The sequence below is a fragment of the Centropristis striata genome, chromosome 7, assembly GCF_030273125.1.
Source record: "Centropristis striata isolate RG_2023a ecotype Rhode Island chromosome 7, C.striata_1.0, whole genome shotgun sequence".
NCBI classification, from domain to species: Eukaryota; Metazoa; Chordata; class Actinopteri; order Perciformes; family Serranidae; genus Centropristis; species Centropristis striata.
In genome coordinates this window covers 20,936,542-20,949,704 of record NC_081523.1, presented here as the reverse complement: position 1 = coordinate 20,949,704, position 13,163 = coordinate 20,936,542, and the positions used below count along the sequence as shown (strand labels likewise).

Genomic DNA, 13,163 nt, shown 5'->3' with positions numbered 1-13,163 from the left:
GTCTATCAAGCTTCAGTAACATTTACTGGACTGGTTGATTGATTGTAAAAGTCCAGTCCTTTTAAAGAGATGCTTTCAAAGGTACTTTCATCAATTACTTTTACATCTGTTTCTAACTTTCAAGTGGCAGGAAACAGGTTTTGGTAATCAAGAATGGTTTGTTGCTTTGGTAAAAGATGTTCCCTGCCTCCAGATGTTTGGCTATATTGTCATGAATCCTGTGACGAATGTCCTGTTTGATATTAAATCCAAGGTGTGTGACTTTTGAACCTGATATGGAGTCTGTCCCATTGCATGTCCTTAAAAGGCAGCACCACAGACATGTTTTGAGACCATCCCATGACACTTCATGACATACACAGATCTGTTCAAAACAGCATGAGATATAAGAAGATAAATGTGACCCCCATTCGTCCTCTCTGTTGCCCTCTCTCTCTGTAGTAGAGTCCAATAAACAGTGACCTTCAGCACAGCTGGCTGGTATCAAGGGAACCACAACACAACATCTTACACACAGTGTCATGGTCAGCTGTGGGGCAGATATAGCCTTTAATTGATGTCATGTACACCAACATAAGCACACACTGACGAAACAGATGACGAGGATCTGTGCCTCTGCAGCAGCATCTGTGTGTGATGTTACGTTAGACAGGAAAAATGACCTCCAAGGGACATGAGAGAGGAGAAGAAGAAGCAAAAGAAGAGAGAAACAGCTGGGGCCTCAAGTTCACTTGTACTTCCCTTTCCTCTTGTTACACTGGAAGTCCTGTTATTGTGTCCTCTTTTTTTCCTTCCTATAAAAATCAAGAGCTAACACTACTTTTACAGACGCACAGTGAGTGATTTGGCATCTGCCCTTGCCTGAATTGTGTAGGGAATAGGTGGGGGGGCTTGATAATGTCTCCAGAGAGCGATGGTATGCGCTGGTCATCTTTTGGTCATCTCTCGCACGACACATCCTGGTGCTTTGTTTAACGAATAGAGAATACTTTGTTTTCCTGCACTGCAGTAAAACTTTCCATAAACAACTGTTGACATTTTCTATGTTTAGACTAGGTCACAGCAATGCTCTTGAAAACACGAGATGTAGATAGAAGACTAGAAAGCTTTGTGCTTCTGCAGATTTGGCCAATGTTTTCCTTGAAACCCAACTCCTTTGTTTTGTTTTCACTTTCCAACAGTACAGTGACTATTAGCACAGGACAGTATCACATACAATAGCGAAAAACGAACACAACTCTCAACAGTTTGAGAGTTGAGCAGGACAGTGAAATGAGTGCATTCAGCACCTAATGAGCGTTCCAGCTCTACCACAGCGTCTCCAACAGAGTCAAGCAACTGGATAGTGTTGCACTGTAACATATCAACTTGTCTCTCACTGAGAAGTGATTGCAGTGGTTAGAGTAAGCACACACCACAGAGTAATTGGAGTTAAGGGTCTTTGACAGCTCGTGTTTGTGCAAGGAAGGGATGAATAAACATAAGAGGTGGCACATGGATTTTTGATTTTTTTTCCAGCAAAGGGGCCAAAAAGGAATCACTTGAGCTTACCCTTGATATTTGCATTAAGCCTCTACCTTTCTCTGAATGATATCCACATATGCTTTCCTGCCAGTAGAGACTACTTGCCAGTTGGCAAGAGTTGTATTAAAACAAGGGCATTTGGTCAGGTGTCCTATATTATTTATCAGGTCACGGCCCTGATAAGAACCCTGCTTGGTGTAGACACTGTGAATGGAGTGAAGCCAGCTAGCTAACATTAGATCAGGCTGGCTTCGCTTGCACATATAAATCACTCTACTCTATGAAACACACATCCAATGCACCTTTTTTATTAAGGTGGTTATTTGAACTGCCCACTCTTTTACTCTGCCAAACAGGCTTGGCAACAGTCCAAGCATGTTGCATCAGGTCAGTTTTATGAAGAATAATCATGTTTTTAATGTTACTGCATTGGATCATGTGAATAATCCTGAATAAGGGGTGGCGTAGCTTCAAAAGAACAAGCTTGTGCAACATGTGTCTGCCACCATCAATAAGTGCTTGTTACTCTTACAAATTGCCACATTTGCAAGCGGGGAAAAATGCCTGCTGTCATTAAAAGGGACAAGACGCGATAATCGTTTAAATGTAGACACATAACGTGTGTGTGTTGATTTATGGAATATCATTACTCATGTTAGTGTGAGTATTGAGTTTCAGAAAAAGTATTTTCGTTGATGTGATTTGTCGGGTAAAATGTACTTTAGTATGTTTCCTATTGACTCATTTCAAACTGTAAATACACTCCAGCTTCCACACACATAAGTTTCCTGTTATATCGGCTTCATGAGAAACACAATGCCTCACACAATACCGCATTCACATTTTGCTCATATACTTAATTTCCAATAATCATCAGACAAATGTTATGCCATCATAACAGCTAGCCTGCCAAGCTTTTTGTCTTATGCTACATTTAAAGAGTTTGGATTTATTGAAGTGGGGTTGTATGAGGTCTATGATCAGCACAGCCCCAATTTGGAGAAGCACACAGGAGAACCAACATAATAGCTAAGCAATATACTTTTGTGAGATATTTTTAGGTAGTTAAATATGTTTCACTGCTTCCCCTCGTCTTTAGTGGTACTTTATGAAGCTTTCATGTCCATACTCCAATCTCCAAACTGGCAAACCCCAGTCTGCTGCAGGTAATACACAGACTATGGGCAAGTACCTCATGCAACCCTACTTAATAAAACTGAACTATCCCTTTAAGCTTATACATGCAAAAAATAATTTTACTGATACTGTATTAGTTTATAAGAGGATGCATTTGAAGTGGATTTTTGGCTATAGATGAATCTCACAAATTTCCCTCGTTAGTATGTTATCTGCTATGTTTAGATTCTATATTAGGTAATGATTGTGTGGTAATTGGCAGACTCATGAATAGATTTGACATATGTGCGGCTTTTAATAAGATTCTGTATTCGTATAAAAACATATTCCATGCAACTGGCAGACTAAAGTATTCAAAATTAGCAGTAATTCACTTGCCATTAAAATGTCCTTTTTGAATGAGATATTATCAACACCACATTATGGTGTTGTTACATCGCAGCGATACAGTGCCAATAATAGCTCATCATCACTTACGGATATCTGAATGTCTCATCAAATTCTTATCCACCTCATATTCATCTGTTATTTATCCATAAACAGATGTGAGATGGGACTATACTTCACACAGATACACAAAATGTTCCCTTGAATGAGTTTACCCTCTTCCTGGTTTCATTTGTCTGCTGGTTCAAACTGGATTAATGCTTTCTGTAGTAAAACGTCACTCTCTGTTTCTCTCTCTCACTCCTAGTCCCTGTTCCTCTCACCACAGTGGGTGGAAGAACATTCGGTGGACTCTCAGGGTCTAATTCTATGTGACCATCTAAGGATGTTGGCTGACAAGCCTCAGGCAGACACAAATTAATCTCATATCTCATAACAAGCTGATCTGTATCACCGAGATGTGTTTGCACTCGGCTCTGTCTCACAAATCAGTCAAACAAATGATCAAGTTATAGAGTAACATCGCTTTAAATAATGTACCGAATATAATTGGATGGATACAGTGGATGTATTATTTTACTGAATACATATATTCTGAACTGTGTGATTTGCTGCATACTAAGGTCATCTGTCAGGGAGTCAGTGAGGTTTCTACTAAAATGAGCTTTTGTGAAGTTTAGTGCACTACAGCATTACTTACTGAACAAAAGCCAGGGTGAGATAAGGGTTATATTTACATTATATGCACCAATTCCACAGATTAAATAGCTGAGGGAAATCAAGAGTTTGTGATTAATCTGTTCTGCCATTTTACTTTGACTTCAAATCATCAAGAAGACAGACTAGCCAGCTCAACCCCTAATTAATGGGAAATGCGTTCCCTGGTAGAACAAGTTGGGCAATCATATCTGCAGGAAAATATTTGGTTTTATGGTTGCCTGTTATTACGTAGATGAAATGCCAGCATTTCTGTGGTTTGATGCAGCTTCAAACGAATGTGATCATTGCAGGGGTTCACTAGAGAAATCAGCCCTGCTCTCCTTGTATTTCTGCCACTGGAAATGTTTTTATAAAAACAAGATTACAGATATGTAATCAGCTTTCTGGCTCTCCTCACATAATCCGAGGCCAAACTGAGCCTCAGAGGGTGGGTCTTCTTTACATAACATGACGAGAAATCAGAAACAGCATATCACCTCTGAACAGCAGACTTCTGCCAGTGTTTTTTTTTTCCTGAGCTGACTGGTTTGTCTGATTTGCTTACCTTAACCCAGTGTAACAGTCACACATCCTGCCCATGGGAGGGAGCTCCTACGCTGGCAAAAACATTCACTGCACGCACCATTATTTCTGTGAAGTATATGTTTCAGGACAGTTCAGCGGATTTTGAACACCCTATGTGCACTGTGCAATTATCCAGTTTAATGGAGGAAGTTTTGCATGGGATGTTTACATAATCTCCAGTCTAATGCAAATGTTTTGCAGCTGTGTTTGCATGTATGAATCCGAATGTTGCTAAAACTCAGGGCTGGAGAGCAGACTTTGAACGCAGCATTGTTTAATGAAGGGTAGGCCAAAAGACAATAGGGCAAAAACGAAAAATACATACCTAAAATACTCCTCCGCCCTCACTATGCTTGCAGGTGCTAAACAAGCTAAACGCATCTAATGAAGTTGAAGATAGTAGTTTGTCTCTGAAGTCTTCATTGGAAAAAAGAAAAACAATATATTAATTTATGTCGCCAGTGGCTAACGTTAGAAACGCTAATTAAGCTAATTAGACAACTCGCTTTGTTAGCAGGAGGCGTGTATCTCCTCTTTTGTCGGAGGCTAACCAACTAACTATCTTACATTTGCCTTATTCATATCTCCAACCACTGCTGCGCCAAGCTAACACATCTTGGACCAGTCTGCCCTCTGCACAGTTGTTAAAACGGATCTGAACTCTTCAGCACACCCCTAGGTAGGTAAATCAGCATACACAGTCAGTGTTACACTATTAAATAATGCACATAATTACCAAAGGACTAAAAGACGTTAAACCTCTGAAGTCCAGTTAATTTCTGTCTCTGTTTAGCATCTTTCAGTCTGTCCTTACATCACATGCATGTCTCCTTTTTCTCGACACAGACTGGCTGTCAGTCAGATTTTTCATTTTATTTTAATTAACAAAGTATAAAGCTGCCAGGAAGTCTTTGTCTTTTTAAAAACATTTATACACACAAAAACAGCAGAAAACTACAAAACAGTCTATTTGCACGTAAATTAAAAAATAGTAATAGTTTTCATTGTAGAAAGAAAATTCACATTTTAAAAATGGTCTAACATAAATGAAACATAAATGGCACACTGTGAAAGTTCCTATGATTGCACTTTCAGCTGGCTTTCTCAACTTGTCTACATATCATATATAAATAAAGTTATTAATGTAAATAAAACATGTGTATTTTCAATAAATAGATGGACTCCAGAGGGTTAAGTGTTTATTCAGTACCAGTTATTCAGAATATTGCATCAGCCTCACCCTGCTAGTGCTACAGCTAGTTTGTTAACTGATAGATAAACAAAGCAAATCAAGTATTTCAACACGGTTATAATACTCTTCCAAGAAGGCTATTTGGGGAGTGGCCTACTGTTGATAAAATGTTTACTTTGACAAAGCCCTGCTTAAAACAACTGCCAACCACCAAACTGAAACCAGAACTTTGAATAGAGAAAGTGAAGTTAGAAAGTCACATATTTATAATACATTCATTCATTCATTACCATTAACCTCTTTTTCCTCATTCGGGTCGCGGGGGGCTGTAGTTTTATATATGTAGAATAAATATATAACATTTTATAAAGGTCTGGCTGCTCTGTAATACTGTGTGTGCATTCACATGGAAGAAATAAAAATATGGTAGGAGAGAAAAGTGTAACACAGACAGAGCAGACACATTCACAGGAGCTGGAGTCATTGTGCCAAGGGAAAAATCGTGTCGTGCCTTAGGTGCAAATGTTCTAATGTGCTTGGATGCAGCGTCAGGTTTTTCTGGGTATGCGTGTGTGTATGTGTGGCAAACCCCTGGTAGTAGGATTGTGCTGTGCGGTTCACAATAAGCAACAATACATTGGACAGTAAATCAAACTCTGGCCTGGAGTGTTATATGATGACACAGCTTTGCAATCTTTATATTTTCCAGTTTGACTTACAGTACAGAGCATAATGAAAAGAGTATGGCTGCTCCTCATCATGTTTGAAATGATGCCAGCCCCCAACATAAATGCCTATGTATTTGCATCTGTGTTTGGTTTGGTACATTTTCCCAAGCCTATGGAAATGTATGGGAAGCGACTGGCCAGGCACCAAGCATTAATTACGCTGCCATTCATTCTCTAACTAGCCGGGTCATTAGAAGGGCAGAAAACCACTAGTACTGGGCTTGCAACATACGCATTAAAGTGCCATTTCTGTGTTCAGTCAGTCATCAGTGTCCCGTATTGAATCATATCTGATGAGAGAGATGCCGGGTGAGATTTGCCTCGCCACTGCGTGCCTGCCGTTTCTTGCTGGGCTGTACGAAGAGAAGTGAGTCATGCCCAGCTCTGCAGGGCCTACTTCTGCCTTGGGTCAGTGATGTCATTATAAACTGTAGTGGGCCATGTGCATGAGAGAAATGGGATAGTAGACAATGACTTGTGTGTACGTGTGTAAGAGGGATGGAAAAAAGGCTCTTGGTTCAGGATAAAAGGATAAAAACACTAAAAAAGCTTAAAATTGTTCAATTTTATATCAGGAGAACTATAACTGAGTATAATATGCTGTGTGTGTATAATATATTTAGTATAGTATGCATTTTACTATGGATTTAAAAAGAACAACAGAAACGTATATATTTTCTGTAACATGATTTTTTAAATCATGCGAGAGGACAGAAAAGATATTTGTGTGAGACATAAAAGCAACTATAGCTCTCTGGCGACCTCTGCTGGCACTTCAAAGCAGAGCAGCACACAGTTTTCATTCATAGTGTGCCTTGAATTTAACTGTAAGGATCTTTAAAATGTACAAGAAATTTATTTTTTTTATAGGATTTTTACTGAATGTTCATTGTCGTTCTACTGTTTGTGCACAACACACCAATGTGTGACTGTGACACTGTAATAATTTGCTGCAGGCTTTACACAACCTTGTCTTTGGTTTAACTGGTCCACAGTGAGCTATAAACTGGCGCTGACACAAAGGCTTCCTTAATTATCTGTCAGCAGTAAGAAGAAAGAAGTAATACAGTTTTAAAGGCCACAGACAAGTCTCTTTCCTCCAGTAAGTCTCTAAACTGACAGTAAAATTAGATATTTATTCTTTATAGACTACAGGTTATGGCCAAGACTAATTAAATTACAGATGAATTTAATGGAGGTTTGGTAAAATCTGACAAATTGTATTGTCTCACTATATCAGCGTCACAATCCAGCGTATTGTTGTATACCTGTTATGATTACAATGGTGTAAGCAAGGCAATGTATTGTATTTTCAAATCTAATTTAAGGAAAACTGTCATAGTATTAAACACACGCTGCCATATGCATAAAATTTGAGTTCAAAAAGTTTACTCCGACATCATAGCACTACTTTTTGTGCAATCTGTCTGCTACAAATATTTGCATGTAAACCTGTTTTGAGAATCAATACAGATAAGATGAGTTATCCTTTATTAGTCCCTCAACAGGGACATTGCCAGCGTCATAGCAGCAAAAAGTGTATAGCAAAAATAGAAAGAATAACAATAAATAGATACAAACATTATTAACAAGAAATAAGGAAGTATTAACAATTTAAGCAAGAAGAAATATAAAAAAGTACAGTATCACAGAGCATATTGCAATACATAAGTGTGTTTATATATTCTTACACTTCAAATTGTACCTTGTATTAAAGCAGCATCATTGATGGTTTTTGTTTTAGACGTTTTAGGTGTTAGGGAGTTGAAATGAACCATAAACCCAATCTCATCATATAATATTGTAAGTGTACATGTTAGTTGTGTCCTGGAGAATGTAAGGTCGACCATGTTCACATTGCGCCAGCAGTGTACTGTAGCTTTATGTGAGCATTTTTGCTGGAAACAGTTATCTGAGTTAACGACCTTCATGAGTGAACCAAATGGTAAAGTTGGAGTCTGTAAATCAAAATCGCAAGCTGAAAGACCAGCACCATAGAATACAATGGCATTCATTGATATTAAAGACAAGTGAGCTTGTTAAGTGGTATACTCATACATTTTTGATAGACTATTAATCAGCATGAACTCAAATAACACTGACTCAAAGAAATGTGATATTATCTTTAAACATTTATTGAGTTGAGTGAATAATGAGCATTATACTTTAAATGACTCCAGTGATTTTGTATTGCATTTAAAGAAGAAAGAAGTTTATAAAATAAAGTTTGAAGAGTCTGAGATAGCCCCCAATACACTGGCACATACATTTCCCATAATTCAACTCTATAGTGTCATTCATGCCTCGGACTTCATATCTTACAGCTGTTTTCACAACATGTGTGATATTCCCCCTCACGAGTAAACTTCATGTGTGAAACATCGCAAGTGTAACCAACCTCGATCACAACACTTTAATGAGAAAGGTTAGTGCTTCATTAACTGTGATAAATTAAATCTAGGATGAGGTGGCAACACAAGATGCAATGTAAAATACCAAAGCTTGAAGGACTAAATTATGCCACTAATTACCCTGAACATCTTTTCTTAGAGGGAGTCCATAGCCAGAATGTGCCTCACTTCTTACACATACGTGCAACATGTAACTTACTGCACATTGAACATGAAAAATCAGATGATGTGAGTGGGTTTTTTTTTTACTGAGGAATTTATTCAAATAATATTTAACAAAGTGGATCACACCGGACATTAACCTGGCTAAATGGCGTCTCAGTTATTTGAGATAGAAAGCTTTTCTCAGTTGCAGCTCCCATCAGACTAATGATCCAGACGCATTTCTACATAAAATCCTGCCAGGTGCAGCTCAACAGCATTCCTGCAGTGCTCAGCAGAGGGTTTGAGTTAAACTGAGTGTGCAGTAGGCCCACATGTAGTCTCACTAACCTGATAAAAACAATCCTTATTTTAAGGGATGCACAATATAGATTTTTTTCAGCAGATACCAATTACAGATAATTTAATTTTTTTGCATTTTTTAAAAAGAAAAGTTTTTAACTTCACATACATATTTTGGGTTTTATTGAGCATTGTGCTAATAAAATAAACAAATGAAATATATGCTTTCGGATTTTAGGTGGGAATCAGCAGACGCCCCACGATAAGTTACAATACTTGAGTCACAATACGATATTGCGATTTTAAGCATTTTGCGATACGGTGAGTATTGCAATACAATATATTGCGATTTAACTGTTTAACTGCAATGTCTGTGTCCACAAATTCAATTCAATCAAGAATTGTTTTGTCAAATAAGAGAAAATTCTCAGTCTATTTATCTCACTTCAGTCTTTACATTTCTCCACAATGAGAGTCAAACCCACAGACTGACCAACAAAGTATTCAGTCAAACTGAACTGAACTGATATCAAACATGTATGGATGACAACAACTGCAGCATTTTCTCAAACTTTCCTCAACTTTAAGCTCCACTGCTCTAAATGTTTCTGAATGAAACATAAAAAAGCCTAACTTTGCAGCGTTATTTTCGACAACTTCCCAACACAATATCCTGACTATAGATTCCTTAGATCCTCTAGCTTGATATGATACCAGTATCTCCAGTATATTCCTAAAAGTGAGCCAGCTACACCCTCCGAAAAAAAACAAAACGGTGAAAATACTGATGGCCCCACCGGCTGTCGGAATGCTAAATATCAACACTTGGCAGCAATTAATCAATATAATATTGCCACGAAAAATATTGCAAAACTATGAATCGATTTTTTCCCCCATCTCTAATATGCTTAGGATATATCAATTAATTAAATACTGAAAATAAAAATAGCTGCTTTTAAGAATATTTTTTAGAACTGTTGTAACGTACACATTGGCGAGAGGATAATTATCGTGTGGCCATTTTAGGACTGTTAGCGGTGGTGGTATGTACTGTCAGCTACTGTATTGGAATGTGTAGATGCTGGTCTTGTTGAGAGCAGTTTGGCTTCGTATTATCGGCCCATAATTTATTGGCTATAATTTCATTATTGGAATAAAACATAATCATATACATTTCCTGTTTTTTGCCTGATATATATCGTGCATCCCTACTTATTGTATTTTTTTGCCATATGCCATATTCCTCATTTAATTAGAGTTGACCACATTTATAGCACTATAAAAAATGTTCTGAAACTGAGGTTCAGGACCCCAAAGAAGTGCCAAATAAGTATATTCCGTGTAGGATTTTGAGCTTTCTGTGAAAATGACAGAAAGATAATTCTTCTTTAAGTGGTGAGTGATCCAATAAATTGTCTGAAGAATGAATAGAAACAATTTCAATCAGACAGACTCATTGTTGACACAGTCGAAAATATCAGTTTTCAAAATACTCCTACATCTGATGACCCCAATTTCACAGCACAAAAAGCAAACAATAGAATGTGTGACTCATACTTGGGTCTGCCAGACAATAGGTGGAATATAAGACAATTATTTTCAAGGAGCTAGATGTGTGAGAGCTAATTTACATTTCAAGTAAATGTTATTGTATTTCCACCCCTGGTCCACTTGCTGTGAAATTGTTTCAAGCTGCTACAAAGAGCTCATCACTGTCAAAAAAGTGCAAAGGGAATGAATGGAAAGGAAATTGAAGGTTTTTTTTTTTTTTTTGCTCAGATGGCTTTATAAGAGCCACTTTCAATTTATCCATACTAGAGAGTGAATTAGAGCTCCTACACACGCTGCATATCATCGAGTCTATAGTTTTGAAGTATATGATAAAGACTGTCATAATCCCTCCTGAAGAGTCTGTATCAAGTGACAGCACACATCTATCATTTGCAGGACATGTTTCAAGGGTGTTTGTGCGCACACGTATGCTGGCATGCATTTGAGTTTTAGTGCATGAGTGTGTGAGTCTGAGGGTGATTGTATTGCAGGAGGTAGCAGCCCTCTGGTGCTTTGATTGTAGCTGATTTATGTGAGGTATGGATTGAAGGATTGCAGTGGTGCTTAATGGTAGTCTCCAGTGTAAAGGACAGGGCAAGGTCAGCAAAAGAAAGCTTCTGCTGTGTCTCTCTACATAAGGCAATATTGTGAAAAGTTTGGACTCATCTTTATTTGCACTACCGTGTCTTGTAAGCGCAGCACCACTTGGAGGAGCCACTGTTGTGTTTCGGCTCAGTCAACCGGTCCACAGACTGCTGCTCAACACTAGAGCTTATTTTCTATTCATTTATTCCTGCCAACAAGAGCCAATCTTACTTCAGAAGTAGTTCAGCAGTGATCTTTAAGATGCAATCAGAGAAAAAATACAATTACTTAATCAATAGGATAATAATTTGCGCTGCCATCTTTAGATAAATGAAGGAACTCGACGAGGTGGAAAAATCCACTTGAGTCAATGGCTGCGAAATGAGACTGATTGGATGGTACACGGGGAGCATCAAACAGCATTACTGCATATTTACTGTGAAAACACTGTGTTGTGCTGTATAATGAGTCGTAGTTTATTTTTAATTTGAAGAATCTAAGCTGGAGCTTTGCAACAGCTTTGACTGATTTGTTTATCAATTGCTTCATTTTTGTATTTGCCATGTAAGCTTGACTGTTATTTTCCAGTGGCTTCTCCACATAATATCAGCTTGACAATTTTAGCAAAAAAAAGTGGATTAATATGGTCTAGGGCTACAATAGAGAATAAAAGTGACTGGCTATTTCAACAAAGCCACAGTGCCTGCTCGTCTCAGCTGATTGAATGGCGACAATAAAAGGCTGAGATACTTTTGAGCGATTATTCAATAAGCAGCTGTGGGAACTCAACAAGAAAAAAGGAGACGTTTCACACAGTAGCTGAAATTTAGAGCACATTAGACAGCCATGACCTTCTGCTGCTGGGTGAAGAGAAACCATAGCTCAGCTCAATTTTTTGCTCACTCGCCTAATGTGATCACACAGGATAAACTCTCATCGCTCTCCTAAAGATGGCAGGAAGTTAATTGAAAAAGCCAACAGAGGATGTATCAAAGGGACAGGGGGAAAAATAGTGTCTGCAAAGGGCAGTTTTCATATCCGGATCTCTCTGTTGGGGGGATCTGTAGGTTTAATCGCACCTCTAGTAACTAATGCTTGAGCTCAGACAGAAATCAACCTCCTGTGGTTGCACTGTAGGCTCACGCCTTACCACACTGATCCATCATACACGCACAGGGACACACAAACAATGCAAGCTTCCTGACTGCAAAAAAAAAAAAGATGCTTGTTTTAGTGCACAAACAGCAGTGTTGCTGACTGGCAGGTCTGGCAAGCACCAGTGGGACCAGTCACAGCAGTGTTGCTGTTAGATATGAGAGTTATGTGACTGGTTATTCAATCTTAAAATGTATTTGTGTACAGGGAGGACACACATGCATGAACAATCCCAGTTCACATCACTGTGGTGGCTCAGATTTTGAATATAAATGCCAAGGTTGATAATAATAATAATAATAATAATGATAATGTCTGGCTGAGATCAAGAGTGGGCTGTTGTTTATCCATCTATTTCTCCCTCTGTGTACTTTGTATCTGCGCCATGTCTCCTGCTGATTCAGTTTTTGCTAAATTAGCCTTGTGCTCTCAAGGCTGAAATCAACATTATAAAGGAGAATCATCATATTTGGGCTCCAGGCCCACGCTCAAGAGACAGTGAGAGATCGAAAGAGTCAGTGTCATTTTAACAGCTCCTCCAAGCCATGAAAGACCTTTAGCTGATTTTCATCTACTGGGGTTAATCTGCAAAGTTAATAATAACACTGTGAATGTTGATGAATGACACAGCTGTGTGCACTAGTGTAAGTTCTTGACAGTTGTGTCATGTTTAGGAAAGTTTGTGTGACTCTGAATATGGCTGGGTGATATGGCCAAAATATTCTTCCCTGATATAGGACATTTTCAGGGTAGCATAATTTAGAG

The 13,163-nt window shown here is 38.3% G+C and overlaps 1 protein-coding gene across 1 annotated transcript in view; it reads left to right on the top strand.

Annotated features, from left to right (window-relative positions):
• Positions 1-4,571: 4,571 nt before the first annotated feature.
• The window catches only part of pde4d (phosphodiesterase 4D, cAMP-specific), a 193,289-nt gene continuing 184,697 nt past the window's right edge, over positions 4,572-13,163 (top strand). The window contains exon 1 of the mRNA XM_059338171.1: positions 4,572-5,011. The gene's annotated coding sequence lies outside the window, so the exon portion shown is untranslated. The remainder of the gene's footprint in view (positions 5,012-13,163) is intronic.